The sequence below is a fragment of the Amphiprion ocellaris genome, chromosome 23 (genome assembly GCF_022539595.1).
Source record: "Amphiprion ocellaris isolate individual 3 ecotype Okinawa chromosome 23, ASM2253959v1, whole genome shotgun sequence".
NCBI lineage: Eukaryota > Metazoa > Chordata > Actinopteri > Pomacentridae > Amphiprion > Amphiprion ocellaris.
The window spans coordinates 23,085,452-23,093,372 of NC_072788.1; the positions used below are offsets into that span (position 1 = coordinate 23,085,452).

The window sequence follows — 7,921 nt, forward strand, 5'->3', positions numbered from 1 at the left end:
CTATGGCGTTTTTTTTGCGCCAAAATTCATGATGATTTGTTTTTCAAAGAAAACCTTTCTGGAGTGTTTTTCACAGCCTCCTTTACATTATTTCATCATATGGCATGTTTTCACAACATGTTGAAAAATGACATTTTTCGACAGTATACTATGGCGTTTTTTTTTGCGTCAAAATTCATGATGATTTTTTTTTCAAAGAAAACCTTACCATGGTATTTTTTTTTATTTAGTGTCAAACCAAGAGTTGTAGTATGACCAACAGGAGACAATTGAAGGCTCCAGTGATTTTGGGGACACTACAGTAAACAAGAGTGAGGTTGTTGAATTTATTACTAATGAAACAATACTAAAATAATGAAAATTTCTTAAAATTCAGATTTTGTATTTACTGTCAAACCAAGAGTTGCAGTATGACCAACAGGAGACAATTGAAGGCTCCAGTGATTTTGGTGACACAACAATATGTAGATGCTGAGAGACAAAGCTTTGATCACTTGTATGTGTAATTGATTGTTTTGTCAGAGATTGAAGACAGTAGAGTTTGCTCGTTTGCTCATGTTGGTGTTGTGTTTGTTTGTTTGTTTCAGATGCTGAGAGACCCAGCGGTGGACGTCCAGAGAGCAGAGGTGAGTTGTACATTGTCACACATTGCACACAGTAGACTTTGCTGCTTTCCTCATGTGTTTGTTTGTTTGTTTGTTTCAGATGCTGAGAGACTCAGTGGTGGACGTCCAGAGAACAGAGGTGAGTTAGACTCATACATTGTCACGTAGGTGATGGGTGTTTTGTGTATCATTTTATTGCGGTGATTTGCTTTGATTACTTTGTCATACATTGAAGACATGGGACTTTGCTCATATTTGTCTTTTATTTGTTTCAGGGGGTGGCAGGTTGACAGAGAAAGACAGAGTGGTCGACATGTTGAAGACAACCTAGTTGATTGTTTGTGTTTAGGAGCTGCCACAGACTTGCTGTGGAAGCAGAGCTTCTTCTTCTTCTTCTTCTTCTTCTTCTTCTTCTTCTTCTTCTTCTTCTTCTTCTTCTTCTTCTTCTTCTTCTTCTTCTTCTTCTTCTTCTTCTTCTTCTTCTTCTTCTTCTTCTTCTTCTTCTTCTTCTTCTTCTTCTTCTTCTTCTTCTTCTTCTTCTTCTTCTTCTTCTTCTTAATGGAATTTCAGCCTAAATAAAAAAAAAAAAAAAAAAAAAGAGTCCAAACTGCATTGTGGTCAATTTTTTGAAAAGAAAAACAGTAAAGTGTGAAAGAGAAAGAGGAAAATTGCAAAGTGTGAGAAAAAAGCAAAGAGAGGAAAGAGGAAAAAGAACTAAGTGTGAAAAAAACAAAGTGTAAGTGGACAGAGGAAAAAGAACAAAGTGTGAAAATAGCAAAGTGTGAGACAAGAGGAAAAAGAACACTGCTTTCCTCATGTGTTTGTTTGTTTGTTTCAGATGCTGAGAGACCAAGCGGTGGACGTCCAGAGAGCAGAGGTGAGTTGCACATTGTCACACATTGCACACAGTAGACTTTGCTGCTTTCCTCATGTGTTTGTTTGTTTGTTTGTTTGTGTCAGATGCTGAGAGACCAAGTGGTGGACGTCCAGAGAACAGAGGTGAGTTGCACATTGTCACACATTGCACACAGTAGACTTTGCTGCTTTCGTCATGTGTTTGTTTGTTTGTTTGTTTGTTTCAGATGCTGAGAGACTCAGCGGTGGACGTCCAGAGAGCAGAGGTGAGTTGCACATTGTCACACATTGCACACAGTAGACTTTGCTGCTTTCCTCATGTGTTTGTTTGTTTGTTTGTGTCAGATGCTGAGAGACCCAGCGGTGGACGTCCAGAGAACAGAGGTGAGTTAGACTCATACATTGTCACGTAGGTGATGGGTGTTTTGTGTATCATTTTATTGCAGTGATTTGCTTTGATTACTTTGTCATACATTGAAGACATGGGACTTTGCTCATATTTGTCTTTTATTTGTTTCAGGGGGTGGCAGGTTGACAGAGAAAGACAGAGTGGTCGACATGTTGAAGACAACCTAGTTGATTGTTTGTGTTTAGGAGCTGCCACAGACTTGCTGTGGAAGCAGAGCTTCTTCTTCTTCTTCTTCTTCTTCTTCTTCTTCTTCTTCTTCTTCTTCTTCTTCTTCTTCTTCTTCTTCTTCTTCTTCTTCTTCTTCTTCTTCTTCTTCTTCTTCTTCTTCTTCTTCTTCTTCTTCTTCTTCTTCTTCTTCTTCTTCTTCTTCTTCTTCTTCTTCTTCTTCTTAATGGAATTTCAGCCTAAATAAAAAAAAAAAAAAAAAAAAAAAAGAGTCCAAACTGCATTGTGGTCAATTTTTTGAAAAGAAAAACAGTAAAGTGTGAAAGAGAAAGAGGAAAATTGCAAAGTGTGAGAAAAAAGCAAAGAGAGGAAAGAGGAAAAAGAACTAAGTGTGAAAAAAACAAAGTGTAAGAGGACAGAGGAAAAAGAACAAAGTGTGAAAATAGCAAAGTGTGAGACAAGAGGAAGAAGAACACTGCTTTCCTCATGTGTTTGTTTGTTTGTTTGTTTGTTTCAGATGCTGAGAGACCAAGCGGTGGACGTCCAGAGAACAGAGGTGAGTTGCACATTGTCACACATTGCACACAGTAGACTTTGCTGCTTTCCTCATGTGTTTGTTTGTTTGTTTGTTTGTTTCAGATGCTGAGAGACCAAGCAGTGGACGTCCAGAGAGCAGAGGTGAGTTGCACATTGTCACACATTGCACACGGTAGACTTTGCTGCTTTAGTCATGTGTTTGTTTGTTTGTTTGTTTGTGTGAGATGCTGAGAGAGCAAGCGGTGGACGTCCAGAGAGCAGAGGTAAGTTGCACATTGTCACACATTGCACACAGTAGACTTTGCTGCTTTCCTCATGTGTTTGTTTGTTTGTTTGTTTGTGTCAGATGCTGAGAGAGCAAGCGGTGGACGTCCAGAGAACAGAGGTGAGTTGCACATTGTCACACATTGCACACAGTAGACTTTGCTGCTTTCCTCATGTGTTTGTTTGTTTGTTTGTTTGTGTCAGATGCTGAGAGACCCAGCGGTGGACGTCCAGAGAGCAGAGGTGAGTTGCACATTGTCACACATTGCACACAGTAGACTTTGCTGCTTTCCTCATGTGTTTGTTTGTTTGTTTGTTTGTTTCAGATGCTCAGAGACCAAGCGGTGGACGTCCAGAGAGCAGAGGTGAGTGGCACATTGTCACACATTGCACACAGTAGACTTTGCTGCTTTCTTCATGTGTTTGTTTGTTTGTTTGTTTGTGTCAGATGCTGAGAGACCCAGCGGTGGACGTCCAGAGAACAGAGGTGAGTTGCACATTGTCACACATTGCACACAGCAGACTTTGCTGCTTTCCTCATGTGTTTGTTTGTTTGTTTGTGTTAGATGCTGAGAGACCCAGCGGTGGACGTCCAGAGAGCAGAGGTGAGTTGCACATTGTCACACATTGCACACAGTAGACTTTGCTGCTTTCCTCATGTGTTTGTTTGTTTGTTTGTGTCAGATGCTGAGAGACCCAGCGGTGGACGTCCAGAGAGAAGAGGTGAGTTGCACATTGTCACACATTGCACACAGTAGACTTTGCTGCTTTCCTCATGTGTTTGTTTGTTTGTTTGTGTCAGATGCTGAGAGACCCAGCGGTGGACGTCCAGAGAGCAGAGGTGAGTTGCACATTGTCACACATTGCACACAGTAGACTTTGCTGCTTTCCTCATGTGTTTGTTTGTTTGTTTGTTTGTTTGTGTCAGATGCTGAGAGACCCAGCGGTGGACGTCCAGAGAGCAGAGGTGAGTTGCACATTGTCACACATTGCACACAGTAGACTTTGCTGCTTCCCTCATGTGTTTGTTTGTTTGTTTTAGATGCTGAGAGACCCAGCGGTGGACGTCCAGATAGTAGAGGTGAGTTGCACATTGTCATACATTGCACACAGTAGACTTTGCTGCTTTCCTCATGTGTTTGTTTGTTTGTTTGTTTGTTTGTTTGTTTGTGTCAGATGCTGAGAGACCCAGCGGTGGACGTCCAGAGAGAAGAGGTGAGTTGCACATTGTCACACATTGCACACAGTAGACTTTGCTACTTTCCTCATGTGTTTGTTTGTTTGTTTGTTTGTTTGTGTCAGATGCTGAGAGACCCAGCGGTGGACGTCCAGAGAGCAGAGGTGAGTTGCACATTGTCACACATTGCACACAGTAGACTTTGCTGCTTTCCTCATGTGTTTGTTTGTTTGTTTGTTTGTTTGTGTCAGATGCTGAGAGACCCAGCGGTGGACGTCCAGAGAACAGAGGTGAGTTGCACATTGTCACACATTGCACACAGTAGACTTTGCTGCTTTCCTCATGTGTTTGTTTGTTTGTGTCAGATGCTGAGAGACCCAGCGGTGGACGTCCAGAGAGCAGAGGTGAGTTGCACATTGTCACACATTGCACACAGTAGACTTTGCTGCTTTCCTCATGTGTTTGTTTGTTTGTTTGTTTGTTTGTGTCAGATGCTGAGAGACCAAGCGGTGGACGTCCAGAGAGCAGAGGTGAGTTGCACATTGTCATCCATTGCACACAGTAGACTTTGCTGCTTTCCTCATGTGTTTGTTTGTTTGTTTGTTTGTTTGTTTGTGTCAGATGCTGAGAGACCCAGCGGTGGACGTCCAGAGAGCAGAGGTGAGTTGCACATTGTCACACATTGCACACAGTAGACTTTGCTACTTTCCTCATGTGTTTGTTTGTTTGTTTGTTTGTTTGTTTAAGATGCTGAGAGACCCAGCGATGGACGTCCAGAGAACAGAGGTGAGTTGCACATTGTCACACATTGCACACCGTAGACTTTGCTGCTTTCCTCATGTGTTTGTTTGTTTGTTTGTTTGTTTGTGTCAGATGCTGAGAGACCCAGCGGTGGACGTCCAGAGAGCAGAGGTGAGTTGCACATTGTCACACATTGCACACAGTAGACTTTGCTGCTTTCCTCATGTGTTTGTTTGTTTGTTTGTTTGTGTCAGATGCTGAGAGACCCAGCGGTGGACGTCCAGAGAACAGAGGTGAGTTGCACATTGTCACACATTGCACACAGTAGACTTTGCTGCTTTCCTCATGTGTTTGTTTGTTTGTTTGTTTGTTTGTGTCAGATGCTGAGAGACCCAGCGGTGGACGTCCAGATAGTAGAGGTGAGTTGCACATTGTCATCCATTGCACACAGTAGACTTTGCTGCTTTCCTCATGTGTTTGTTTGTTTGTTTGTTTGTTTGTTTGTGTCAGATGCTGACAGACCCAGCGGTGGACGTCCAGAGAGAAGAGGTGAGTTGCACATTGTCACACATTGCAGACAGTAGACTTTGCTACTTTCCTCATGTGTTTGTTTGTTTGTTTGTTTGTTTGTTTAAGATGCTGAGAGACCCAGCGATGGACGTCCAGAGAACAGAGGTGAGTTGCACATTGTCACACATTGCACACCGTAGACTTTGCTGCTTTCCTCATGTGTTTGTTTGTTTGTTTGTTTGTTTGTGTCAGATGCTGAGAGACCCAGCGGTGGACGTCCAGAGAGCAGAGGTGAGTTTCACATTGTCACACATTGCACACAGTAGACTTTGCTGCTTTCCTCATGTGTTTGTTTGTTTGTTTGTTTGTGTCAGATGCTGAGAGACCCAGCGGTGGACGTCCAGAGAACAGAGGTGAGTTGCACATTGTCACACATTGCACACAGTAGACTTTGCTGCTTTCCTCATGTGTTTGTTTGTTTGTTTGTTTGTTTGTGTCAGATGCTGAGAGACCCAGCGGTGGACGTCCAGATAGTAGAGGTGAGTTGCACATTGTCAACCATTGCACACAGTAGACTTTGCTGCTTTCCTCATGTGTTTGTTTGTTTGTTTGTTTGTTTGTTTGTGTCAGATGCTGAGAGACCCAGCGGTGGACGTCCAGAGAGAAGAGGTGAGTTGCACATTGTCACACATTGCACACAGTAGACTTTGCTACTTTCCTCATGTGTTTGTTTGTTTGTTTGTTTGTTTGTGTCAGATGCTGAGAGACCCAGCGGTGGACGTCCAGAGAGCAGAGGTGAGTTGCACATTGTCACACATTGCACACAGTAGACTTTGCTGCTTTCCTCATGTGTTTGTTTGTTTGTTTGTTTGTTTGTGTCAGATGCTGAGAGACCCAGCGGTGGACGTCCAGAGAACAGAGGTGAGTTGCACATTGTCACACATTGCACACAGTAGACTTTGCTGCTTTCCTCATGTGTTTGTTTGTTTGTGTCAGATGCTGAGAGACCCAGCGGTGGACGTCCAGAGAGCAGAGGTGAGTTGCACATTGTCACACATTGCACACAGTAGACTTTGCTGCTTTCCTCATGTGTTTGTTTGTTTGTTTGTTTGTTTGTGTCAGATGCTGAGAGACCCAGCGGTGGACGTCCAGATAGTAGAGGTGAGTTGCACATTGTCATCCATTGCACACAGTAGACTTTGCTGCTTTCCTCATGTGTTTGTTTGTTTGTTTGTTTGTTTGTTTGTTTGTGTCAGATGCTGAGAGACCCAGCGGTGGACGTCCAGAGAGCAGAGGTGAGTTGCACATTGTCACACATTGCAGACAGTAGACTTTGCTACTTTCCTCATGTGTTTGTTTGTTTGTTTGTTTGTTTGTTTAAGATGCTGAGAGACCCAGCGATGGACGTCCAGAGAACAGAGGTGAGTTGCACATTGTCACACATTGCACACCGTAGACTTTGCTGCTTTCCTCATGTGTTTGTTTGTTTGTTTGTTTTTTTTGTGTCAGATGCTGAGAGACCCAGCGGTGGACGTCCAGAGAGCAGAGGTGAGTTGCACATTGTCACACATTGCACACAGTAGACTTTGCTGCTTTCCTCATGTGTTTGTTTGTTTGTTTGTTTGTGTCAGATGCTGAGAGACCCAGCGGTGGACGTCCAGAGAACAGAGGTGAGTTGCACATTGTCACACATTGCACACAGTAGACTTTGCTGCTTTCCTCATGTGTTTGTTTGTTTGTTTGTTTGTTTGTGTCAGATGCTGAGAGACCCAGCGGTGGACGTCCAGATAGTAGAGGTGAGTTGCACATTGTCATCCATTGCACACAGTAGACTTTGCTGCTTTCCTCATGTGTTTGTTTGTTTGTTTGTTTGTGTCAGATGCTGAGAGACCCAGCGGTGGACGTCCAGAGAGCAGAGGTGAGTTGCACATTGTCACACATTGCACACAGTAGACTTTGCTACTTTCCTCATGTGTTTGTTTGTTTGTTTGTTTGTTTGTTTAAGATGCTGAGAGACCCAGCGGTGGACGTCCAGAGAGCAGAGGTGAGTTGCACATTGTCACACATTGCACACAGTAGACTTTGCTGCTTTCCTCATGTGTTTGTTTGTTTGTTTGTTTGTGTCAGATGCTGAGAGACCCAGCGGTGGACGTCCAGAGAACAGAGGTGAGTTAGACTCATACATTGTCACGTAGGTGATGGGTGTCTTGTGTATCATTTTATTGCGGTGATTTGCTTTGATTACTTTGTCATACATTGAAGACATGGGACTTTGCTCATATTTGTCTTTTATTTGTTTCAGGGGGTGGCAGGTTGACAGAGAAAGACAGAGTGGTCGACATGTTGAAGACAACCGAGCTGATTGTTTGTGTTCTGGAGCTGCCACAGACTTGCTGTGGAAGCACTTCTTCTTCTTCTTCTTCTTCTTCTTCTTCTTCTTCTTCTTCTTCTTCTTCTTCTTCTTCTTCTTCTTCTTCTTCTTCTTCTTCTTCTTCTTCTTCTTCTTCTTCTTCTTCTTCTTCTTCTTCTTCTTCTTCTTCTTCTTCTTCTTCTTCTTAATGGAATTTCAGCCTAAATAAAAAAAAAAAAAAAAAAAAAAAAAAAAGAGTCCAAACTGCATTGTGGTCAATTTTTTGAAAAGAAAAACAGTAAAGTGTG

At 42.8% G+C, this 7,921-nt stretch overlaps 2 long non-coding RNA genes across 2 annotated transcripts in view; one reads left to right on the top strand and one right to left on the bottom strand.

The window, feature by feature from the left end:
• Positions 1–1,752: 1,752 nt before the first annotated feature.
• On the top strand, positions 1,753–3,064 carry LOC129348155 (uncharacterized). The gene is made up of 3 exons (XR_008600631.1): positions 1,753–1,844; positions 1,981–2,590; positions 2,674–3,064. It is a non-coding gene; the product is annotated as an uncharacterized LOC129348155 (long non-coding RNA).
• Positions 3,065–7,296: 4,232 nt separating this feature from the next.
• LOC129348163 (uncharacterized) overlaps positions 7,297–7,921 on the bottom strand; it is a 6,152-nt gene continuing 5,527 nt past the window's right edge. The window contains exon 3 of the long non-coding RNA XR_008600643.1: positions 7,297–7,834. This is a non-coding gene — a long non-coding RNA (uncharacterized LOC129348163). The remainder of the gene's footprint in view (positions 7,835–7,921) is intronic.